We start from the raw sequence: 10322 nt of genomic DNA, 5'->3' as shown, positions 1-10322 counted from the left end.
TCCCAAGGGCCAGGCCTAAAGGCTAAAGCCAAGAGTGCCCGGATGTCACCGGGCCGCACTGGCTCATGTCAACAGACACGAGCGTGCAATTCGCAGAACAACAAGTTCGTCTCTGGAACACACGCACCGCAAATAACGGAGCATTCCGCAACGGGCAAAGGACGGAAAGTAACCCGGGTCTGGTCTTAAGGGTCAGGCCAACCAACTCCCTGAGCCGGACCTGATCCCTTGGTCCTCCCACACTCAACGCAGTTCCATCTAGCAGGCATTTCCGGAGGTCTCTACTAGGAGCCACACATTGGGCTGATGATGCTAGGGTCACAGACGTGGAAGATGGTCCAGGTATGGACATAGCACGGGCAGGACATCAAGACTATAAGGGAGAGAAAATGTCTGGTTACAGAGAACCAATGGGGGCAGGGAGGCGGGGGGTTTCAACGGCCTCTGACCAACAAATAGGGCATCTCAACCCCTGGAAACTAGCAGGGAAGGCCCTCCGGATGGGGAACAGCACACGCTTAAAGACACGGGGAGGTCGAGGTTGGTAGAGAAAGTTTCAGAACTCTCGAAGAATTGGATGTTAGTGGTGATTATTTCTAGTAGAAGAGAGGTTACTCAGTTACTTTTTCTTCTTCACGTTTTTTTGCTCTGTTGTGTAATTTTTTTATTTTTATTTTTATTTTGAGTGAGAGAGAAAGAGAGAGAGAGAGAGAGAGAGAGAGAGAGAGAGAGAGCAGGGGAGGGGCAGAGAGAATCCCAAGCAGGCTCCACACTGTCAGCACGGAGCCCGATGTGGGGCTTGAACCCACAAACTGTGAGATCACGACCTGAGCCAAAATCAAGAGTCGGACCCTCAACTGACCGAGCTACCCAGGTGCCCCGTATCATTTTTTTTTTTAAATAACATTGATTAAAACTCAGGAAAGAAACAATTCAACTTTAAAAAATATGATACGCATCGGGCACCTGGCCTACTTCAGTCGGTAGAGCGGGCGACTCTTGATCCTGGAGTCATGAGTTCGAGCCCCACGCCGGGCGTAGAGACTGCTTAAAAGTAGATATATGGTATATGATAATTATTCGCCTGGTACATAGACAAAGATTTTTTTTTTTTAATAATAACTATTGGGCAACAGTTTAAGGCATTCTCCTATGTTTCTGGTGGAAACAGGATTGCTTTAATCTTTTTGGAGAGCAAATTTAAATTTAAAATATGCTTATCCTTTGACCTGAGAATTTCACTTCTAGGAATCTATTATACAGAAAGTCTGAATTTACACAAATATACATCTAGGACGTTTGTCGTAGAATTTTTTTTAAGGGGAAGGAAGGAGGGACAGAGGGAGGAAAGGAAGGAAGAAACAGAGAAACCAAAACAGCCTAAGTTTCTAACGACAGCAACTTGGTCTTAAATAAATGATTCTATACTCGTAAAGTAAGACGGTATGCGACTACTGGAATGATGTTATAGAATATTTAATAATGTGGAAAAAAACATTTCAAAGGAGGCGCATAAAAAGCCTAGGTTACAAAAAAGTATGTGCAATTGTATTGCACCTAAAGATTCAGGTGCAAAAAAAGGAATAGGAAAAAATACCAGAAGAATGTATGCCAAAAATGTTATTGGTGTTTTCTCTGGATCGTAGGACTTCAGATCGCTCTGTCCTTTGCAGTTTTCCCTATTTCCTTAGATCTCTCAGCTGGCTTTCAGAATCAGAAAGAAAACGAACATCAGCCTAAGTTAACACTGAGGGACAAGCAAGCGAAAAATCGCTCACCACCCGAGCACCCTAAACTCCCTCATACCCACATTCTCAGCAGCATCCCACCAACTTTCCTGGCCTACATCCCAGTTACGGATGGTGGTTGGTCTCTTCCTGCGCTGGGGTGGCTGGAAATGCCCCGCAGCATCCCACGGCCTGCTCCAGCCCAGGTCCCTCAATGACAGCATCGGGGCTCGTGGATGAGGTTCCTGCCCGGTGCTGTGTCTCTGCCAGAGTCTCTCTGCAATGACAGCCCCCCGCCCCCGGCCCCCACATCCTTGAAGACCTATCGCACAGCAACACCTTCATGTCCCATTGTTTGCATTTCAGCTCACTGTGATGGCAAGACCACACAGGTGCCCCCCTGACGGTATCGCTGGGGATGCCGCATGGCCAGGTAAGACTCGCCTGGCCCATACGTGATGCTGAGGAAACGAACAGAGAATCAAGGACAGCCCTGGTGGATACAGGTCACATGACCAAGTAGTGTCAACCTTGTCTCCAAGGACGGAGGCGGGAGGGATCATTTATCGGGCAAACTCATTAGTAAGCAAGGCCAGGTGACAATAAAGAAATGAGTCAAGGGGCTCCTGGGTGGCTCAGTCGGTTAAGCATCCGACTTCAACTCAGGTCACGATCTCGTGGTCCGTGAGTTCGAGCCCCGCGTCGGGCTCTGTGCTGACAGCTCAGAGCCTGGAGCCTGTTTCAGATTCTGTGTCTCCCTCTCTCTCTGCCCCTCCCCTGTTCATGCTCTGTCTCTCTCTGTCTCAAAAATAAATAAACGTTAAAAAAAATTAAAAAAAAAAAAAGAAATGAGTCAAGGCCCCACTTTAGAGCTGCAATAAACAATGTAAAGTCCTTGACTAAACTCCATTCACTTTGCTCGAGGGAATCATCAGACCCTCGTTCAGAACCTGTTTATTCCCAGTTTACATTCAGCGTCCAATGGTTCACCTGTTCCCCTTCTCACAGAAATCAGAGTAAGTAGATCAGGAACAAAAAATGAGAAAAGGGGAGCCAAGGCTTATATTTATACAGATGTTCACTGTCGCTGTTTTTGTCATAGCAAAACACTGGGAAAACTTAAGTTTTCGGTACTTATCGGTAACTGTGCAAATAAACTAACCTGCATTCGACCGCATAATGAGAGATTCACAGGTGCTGATTTCAAAAGACTGGGGCGCCTGGGTGGCTCAGTTGGTTAAGCGTCTGACTCTTGATTTCGGCTCAGGTCATGATCTCGCAGTTCACGAGATAGAGCCCCTCGTGGAGCTTAGCCCAGAGCCTGCTTGGGATTCTCTCTCTCTGCTTTTCCCCTCCCCTTAAAATAAATAAATCAATAAAAGACTGTCACAATATAACAAGTGGAAAAAAAAAACACTTAATCATGTGACAGTGTGTTTCAATTTGTATTAAAAAAATACAAAGAGGTATATTTAACACATGTCCTGGTACAAGCATCAAACCTGTCTGGAAGGATACAAAGTTGCCTTTTTCAGAGTGAATAAATAGTCCCTGTGAGAGAAGACACTTTTTATTACAATGTTTGAATTTTTGGCTTTTTAATTTTTACTTTTGTTGTGCTTGAAAGGTTTTCCATGCTCATGGATTATGACTTCAATTAAAATAACAATTTAAAAAAGAAAGAGAGGAGAGGGAAGTACTCTTTTGGAAGCAGACTCAGTGACAGCAGAAATAATTGATAACAGACAGCTTGGGAACAAGACAGAAGATACAAGGAAAATTTAAGTAAGTCAATCCTGTGAGAGAGAGAGAGAGAGAATGAAGGTAAGAGTAAAATAGAATTCTGGGACCTACAAGTCAAATAGATACACAAGACCCTGCATTGATCCCTGGTGATGTTACTGTATGATAGAATAATTTTTAATTATGAACTAACAATTCCTCTGAAAGATCAAAATTAGATTGCACTGAGCACTCTTTAAGTAGAAAAGTTTGAAACACTAGAGATATTCCCTCTTAAGGCAGAATTAAGATTAAGGATGTCTGCTGTCATCCTTGCTATCCTATTGCCTTTAAGTTGTTCTGAAGAGTGTAGCCAATGCAATAAGACAAGAAAAGAGAATGAACAGCAGATATGCTGGAAAGAGACAGAACAGTCTATCAAGGTGCTATGACGGTCTACAATTAAACCCAGGAAGACAGCCCTACAGTTAAGTGAGCAGGCCTATTCCTAAATAAATGCATGAAAATAGGCTTCTTTTATATATGCCAACAGCAAACAATTAGAAAGGATAGTGGAAAATGCCATTCACCTTGGCTGCAAATATCTCAAAATGCCCAAGTATAAACTTAAGAAACCTACACAAGAAAACCATGTGAACAACATCCACTGAAGTTTCAGATGAGAAGATCCAATGCCCTCTACATTCATCTAGAAATGTAATGCAATTTCAATCAGAATCACAGAGGAATTTTTTTTTCCAAGTTGACCAAATCATTCTAAAGTTCATCTGGAAATAAAATGCAAGAGAACAGCCAAGGAATTTTGTAATCATGGGACTCATGCCCTAAAAATAATTAAAATATTAAAACAGTGTGGAACTTGCAACGGAAAATAGATTCATATCATTGGACAGAGAAAAAAAAAAACCTCCAGAAACAGAACCAAAAGTATGTGAGAATTAACACATGGCAAAGGGAGCGTTTTGAACCAGTAGGAAAAGGACAGTCAGGAAGAGGTAAGGTTGGATTCTCTACTTCACAGGAGACATCCGATCATTTTAGGAATGCATTCGAGATTTACGTGTGAAAAGTGTAGCTACAAATGTGTTAGGATAAACTAAAATGTAGACACATACCTATAACATCTTTGAGAATCACGAGTCACTAAGAATGATACCAAATGCAGACGTTTAGAAGAAAACATTTAGAAACGTCTCCACATGAAAACAAAGCTTTTTTTTTCTTTTCTATTCTTTCTTTCTTCTTTCTTTCATTCTTCTTTCTTTCTTTCTTTCTTTCTTTCTTTCTCTTTCTTTCTTTCTTTCTTTCTCTTTCTTTCTTTCTTTCTTTTTCTTTCTCTTTCTCTCTTTCTTTCTCTTTCTTTCTTTCTTTCTTGCTTTCTTTCTTTCTTTTCCTTCCTTCCTTCCTTCCTTCCTTCCTTCCTTCCTTCCTTCCTTCCTTTTTAACATCAACAAGCATTAAAAGCAAAACTGAGGAGTAAAGGGCAAACCGGGATAAAATTGTTTGCGGTCGATATGACAAACAGTTTACATCTTTGATACACAAAGATTTCTTACAAATTCATTTTTACAAAAATATGAAATCCCCCCAAGGAAAAAATACACCAAAGGTCACGAATAAGCAATTCCCCAAAGAAGGAACACAAACAATTAAAAAAAAATTTTTTTTAACGTTTATTCATTTTTGAGAGACAGAGCGTGAGCAGGGGAAGGGCAGAGAGAGAGGGAGACACAGAATCCAAAGCAGGCTCCAGGCTCTGAGCTGTCAGCACAGAGCCCGACACGGGGCTCGAACCCAGGAACTGTGAGATCATGACCTGAGCCGAAGTCGGATGCTCAACCTACGGAGCCACTCAGGTGCCCCAAAACAATTTTTTTTTTTTAAATGACAATATGCAGTTCATCAGTGAGGGGACGGGAAACCACTACTCTTTTGGGCCACTGAGGAAAAGAAGTAAAACCCATCAGACAAGCAATTTGCCAATATGTGTAAAAGATCCAAAAGATTGACAAATGGACATATACCCTCTAACCCACTGACTGTGGTTCTAAAAATCTGTCCCAGAGAAATAAACAAACATGCGCACAGAGGCTTCGCTCCAAGGATGTGCCCTGCATGCTGCTGGGAATAGAGGAAAACTGGAAACTAGTGGGAAATGGGCCGGAACTTGTGGTACATTCATGCACCGAAATGCTAAGCAATCATCAAAATTATGTTGCAGCCCAGGAGTCAAGGTATCAGCAAGTTTCAAAAAGCAAGATACAAAATAGTGAATGTGTTCAAATATGAAATCCCCGTTATTAGAAGCAGGATGTATATACACATTCATAAGTGAAACACGGGCGCCTGGGTGGCTCAGCTGGTTGAGTGACTGACTCTTGATTTTGACTCAGGTTAGGATCTCATGGTTCGGTTGGTGGCTCCAAGCCCTGCATCAGGCTCGGCACTGACAGTGTGGAACCTGCTTGGAATTCTCTCTCTCTCCCTCCCTCTGTCTCTGCCTCTTCCGCACTCGTGCTCTCTCTTTCTCAAACAATATATAAATAGGGGCACCTGGTTGGCTCAGTCAGTTGAGCGTCCGACTTCTGCTCAGGTCATGATCCCACGGTTCGTGAGTTCAAGCCCTGCGTGGGGCTCTGTGCTGACAGCTCACAGCCCAGAGCCTGCTTCCGATTCTGAGTCTCCCTCTCTCTCTCTCTCTGCCCCTCCCCCGCTCGTGCCCTGTCTCTCTCCCTCAAAAATAAATAAACATTAAAAAAATATTTCTAGGGGCGCCTGGGTGGCGCAGTCGGTTAAGCGTCCGACTTCAGCCAGGTCACGATCTCGCGGTCTGTGAGTTCGAGCCCCGCGTCGGGCTCTGGGCTGATGGCTCAGAGCCTGGAGCCTGTTTCCGATTCTGTGTCTCCCTCTCTCTCTGCCCCTCCCCCGTTCATGCTCTGTCTCTCTCTGTCCCAAAAATAAATAAACGTTGAAAAAAAAAATTTAAAAAAAATAAAAAAATAAAAACATATTTCTAAATAAATAAATAAATAAATCTTAAAGAAAATAAGCAAAACACAAGGGCATATACCGAAATTTAAATACATATACACCAAAAGTTTCCCCGGATGATAGGATTAGGGATGATTCGTGTTCTTTCAACTTGCCTGCCTTTTAAAAACGCTCTTTAATGACCATACCTCTGAAATAAGAAAAAGCATTTTTCAAAAGGCACTTGCAAAAGACACCCCCATTCATAGCAGCACTGTTCGCGACGGCCCAAAGGCAGAAGCGAGCCGAGTGCCCAGCGACGGATGCGGAAACACAAGGTGGTCTGTGTGCATCGTGGGATATTATTCAGCCTTAAAAAGGAAGGCAATTCGGACACCTGCTCCAACACGGGTGAACCCTGAGAGCGTTCTGCCGAGTGAAAATCAGCCAGACACAGAAGGACAAATACTGTACAAACACTCCACTTCTACGAGGCTCCTAGAAGAGTCAGATTCGTGGACACAGACAGGAGCATGGTGTTGCAAGGGCCTGGCGGGGAGGGGCACGGGGAGCTGGTGCTTGCTGGGGACACCGTTCCGGTCGGGAAGGATGGAGACGTAGCACAACGATTTAAAACGCATACGTTTGGGGCGCCTGGGTGGCTCAGTCGGTTAAGCGTCCGACTTCAGCTCAGGTCGTGATCTCACAGTCTGTGGGTTCGAGCCCCGCGTCAGGCTCTGTGCTGACAGCTCAGAGCCTGGAGCCTGCTTCGGATTCTGTGTCTCCCTCTCTCTCTGCCCCTCCCCTGTCATGCTCTGTCTCTCTCTGTCGCAAAAATAAATAAAAACATTAAAAAAAATTTTTTTAAAACAAACATGTACGTTTAAATTTTTTTTTTTTCAATGTTTATTTATTTTTGGGACAGAGAGAGACAGAGCATGAACGGGGTAGGGGCAGAGAGAGAGGGAGACACAGAATCGGAAACAGGCTCCAGGTTCTGAGCCATCAGCCCAGAGCCTGACGCGGGGCTCGAACTCCTGGACCGCGAGATCGTGACCTGGCTGAAGTCGGACGCTTAACCGACTGCGCCACCCAGGCGCCCCACAAACATGTACGTTTAAACGCACAAATTTAAGATGGTAAATTTTACATTATGTCTGTTGACCACAATTTTTTTTAAAAAGGCTCGATACACAAAATAGTTCGGTTGTTAAAGCTTGGGAAGGGAGCCTCAGTTCTTTAGCAAAGTTGCTTAGAAGAACAGTTCCGTCTCCAATAATGCCAAATAAATTAGGTGTTATTATAGACAGTGAGACATGACCAACACGACACTTCGGAGAACTTTCTCCTCTGCCCGGCACCCAGGAGGCCCCCTCTCGAGCTGGCATTTTTTCAGCCCTTCTTCCTCTAGGCAGCTGTGCCCGCCAGGCTTGGGGCCGAGGGGTCCCACGGGGGAATGATGGGGGCAGCAGGGTCCCCCCTCCCTGGCCGCCCTCTCCTCCCTCCCCTGCAGCAGCCTCAGAGCGGGGCAGGCGCCCGAGTGGGGCCGAGCCTCCGTCAGCCCCGCCAGCCTCCCTGCCCCCTTCTCTTGGCTCCCAGTCCAGAAGAATATTGGACTTTCTTCTGCTTCTCCCCCTCCTCACAAAAAAGGCCGAACGTTCCCCAGGCACTTGGCCTGGTTTCTGTGCCGGAGCAGAGATGGCCGGGAAAGGCAGGCAGTGAGAAGTCAGCCCCAGTCAGTTCTCGAGGGCAACTGCCTGGCACGCCACCCGCTTTGCAAGCCAGCATCGACGTGCCCGTCTTTCTGCTCCTCGGTGGCCAGAGGTATGAAAGGACTTTCTCGCTCAGGGTCGCAGATGGGAGTCCCCAACTGCTGGGGGTGGGGAGAATGAGAAAAATCCAGACTGGGGCGCCGGCCCCTGGTTCCGCACCAAAAGACGATCAGTGTCTCAAGCAGCAACCTCTGTTCACAACCCGTGGCCTGTCCCGTGGCCTCGGCCATGTCCCCCCCGTGTCCTCAAATGCCCATCTCCCCGTGGGGCCTCAAAAGGACGGGCAGGCACGTGAGTCTTGGGATTTCCTGGCCCAGAAGAGAGCCGTGTTAATTTTGCTGCTGTGTCCGGATAGCTTTGTTAGTGTTTAAAAAAACAACCCTGGCCACCCTAACAAGTGCTGGCCAGAAACGGCAGGAGGCTGGCGGCAGGAGCCAGGTTAGAGAAGGGAGAGGGGACCCCCCCACCCCCACTCCTTCACCCCAGGAAAAAGATGGTCATGTGCAAGCAGCTACAGCTGTGAACACAAGCCCGGTCTCCAGCCCGGCGATGTTCAGGGTGAGCGGAGGGAGGAGGCCCCAGGGGGGCTGAGGACGGACGCCCAGGCCCAGGGGGGGCCTGTGCCGGCAGGGGGGTGGCGGGGCTGGGGTCCTTGAGGAGGGAAGGGGGCGATTACCACTCAGGGTCTACCAGCAGCGAGAAACCTACCAGGAAGGGGTGCGTCTGAGAAAGACTCAGCCAACTTTCATCACAGCGTGCGCTCTGCCCGAGAAACGACCGTCATCCAGAACGTGGCTTCCGCGTGTGCCTCACGGCGTGGAAAGGGAAAACTGCAGGGTAACCAAAACAGGTACGCCGATGTAATGACCCCAGCTCCTCCTGCCTGGTTTTTTTCTCAGATGTTCACGACAGAGGAGAACCTGTCCCCCGGCTGGGAGCACTGACTCCCCAAACGTCACCACCGTTCACACGGCCGCCACCCAAGGTCCGGGCGTGGGGCCGCAGAGAGATTCATCAATCGACCCCACCACTTAAATTTTTCAGCCACGTCACGCTTTGCAGGGTGGACAGGCGCGCGAGAGGTTTTGGTGACGGTTGGCCACAAGGAACCCGGAGAGAGGCCGTTTCTCTGGATTCGGAGTCGTTCAAACTCTTGGTACTGGAAGGAGAACAGATTTTCAACCCCGAGGTCCCCCGTTTCTGCTCCCGGCCAGCTCAGAAAATAGTTACCGTGACTCAGCCAAGCTGCCAGCCCCGTCTGAAAACCCAAAACCTGCAAGGAAGATAATTGAAGCAGAAAAACCCTCCATCTGGGACGATTGAACATGTTCCAAGCTTCCGGCTCTGCCCTGAGGTCTCGGGCTTCGAATATGCTCAACCCACCCAGGAGTAGCGCAGCGGCCGACGCGGGGCCGGCCCACCCATCTGTCTGGGGCGCCTACTGAGCCTGGGTCGCTGGGGTTCTAGGAGCTCCAGAGAACTGTCCGGGACCTCAGAGGATTCCTGAGGCCAACCCCTTGTTTCTTAACAAGCCCCAGAGAAGCGCAGGGCTGGCCCAACGTCACCCAGGGAGCTGGTGCTAAGGCCAGTCCTGGGACGCAGAACTCCTGACCCCAGCTCAACAGGGATCCCTCCACATCTCGTCATAGAACAGGTGGCCCAAGACCCCTGGCCTGCAGATCGACCCCTACGGGAGCACGGCCCCCCAGCCCAGACCTCAGTTGTTGTTCTTTCCTCCAGCCTCCTGCCTGTTCACCCCCAACACCAGCTTGGTGGAACCGGGGTTCTGGCAGTGGTGTGGCCCCCAGCTCTGGACACGGCGGCCCCGTTCTCCAGGACAGTCACTAAGAGCCGTGCCGTGGCCTCAGGGAAGGGAGGGGACAGCAGCAGGGAGCGCGGGGCTGGTGGGGCTGGTGGGGCTGGTGGGGCTGGTGGGGCGACACCTGCTTCTGAGCAGACTGTGAGCTCCCTGGGGGTCAGGATGGCCAAGGGGCAGCCTGCTGAGAAAGGAGAGTGATGGGTGTCCCTGGGGGGAACACCTGAGGGGACCTGGAGGGGACCGCACACACACCGGGGCATCCTGTCCTTCTTCTTCTGGCCCCATACCTCT

General features: G+C 48.3%; 1 protein-coding gene across 4 annotated transcripts in view; it reads right to left on the bottom strand.

Annotated features, from left to right (window-relative positions):
• The window catches only part of NTN1 (netrin 1), a 192933-nt gene that overhangs the window by 115882 nt on the left and 66729 nt on the right, over positions 1-10322 (bottom strand). The window lies entirely within an intron of this gene.

Source organism: Leopardus geoffroyi, chromosome E1 (assembly GCF_018350155.1).
Source record: "Leopardus geoffroyi isolate Oge1 chromosome E1, O.geoffroyi_Oge1_pat1.0, whole genome shotgun sequence".
In the NCBI taxonomy this organism is placed as follows: Eukaryota; Metazoa; Chordata; class Mammalia; order Carnivora; family Felidae; genus Leopardus; species Leopardus geoffroyi.
The sequence above is the reverse complement of the archived record's forward strand: the minus strand, read 5'-3'. Positions and strand labels throughout refer to the sequence as shown.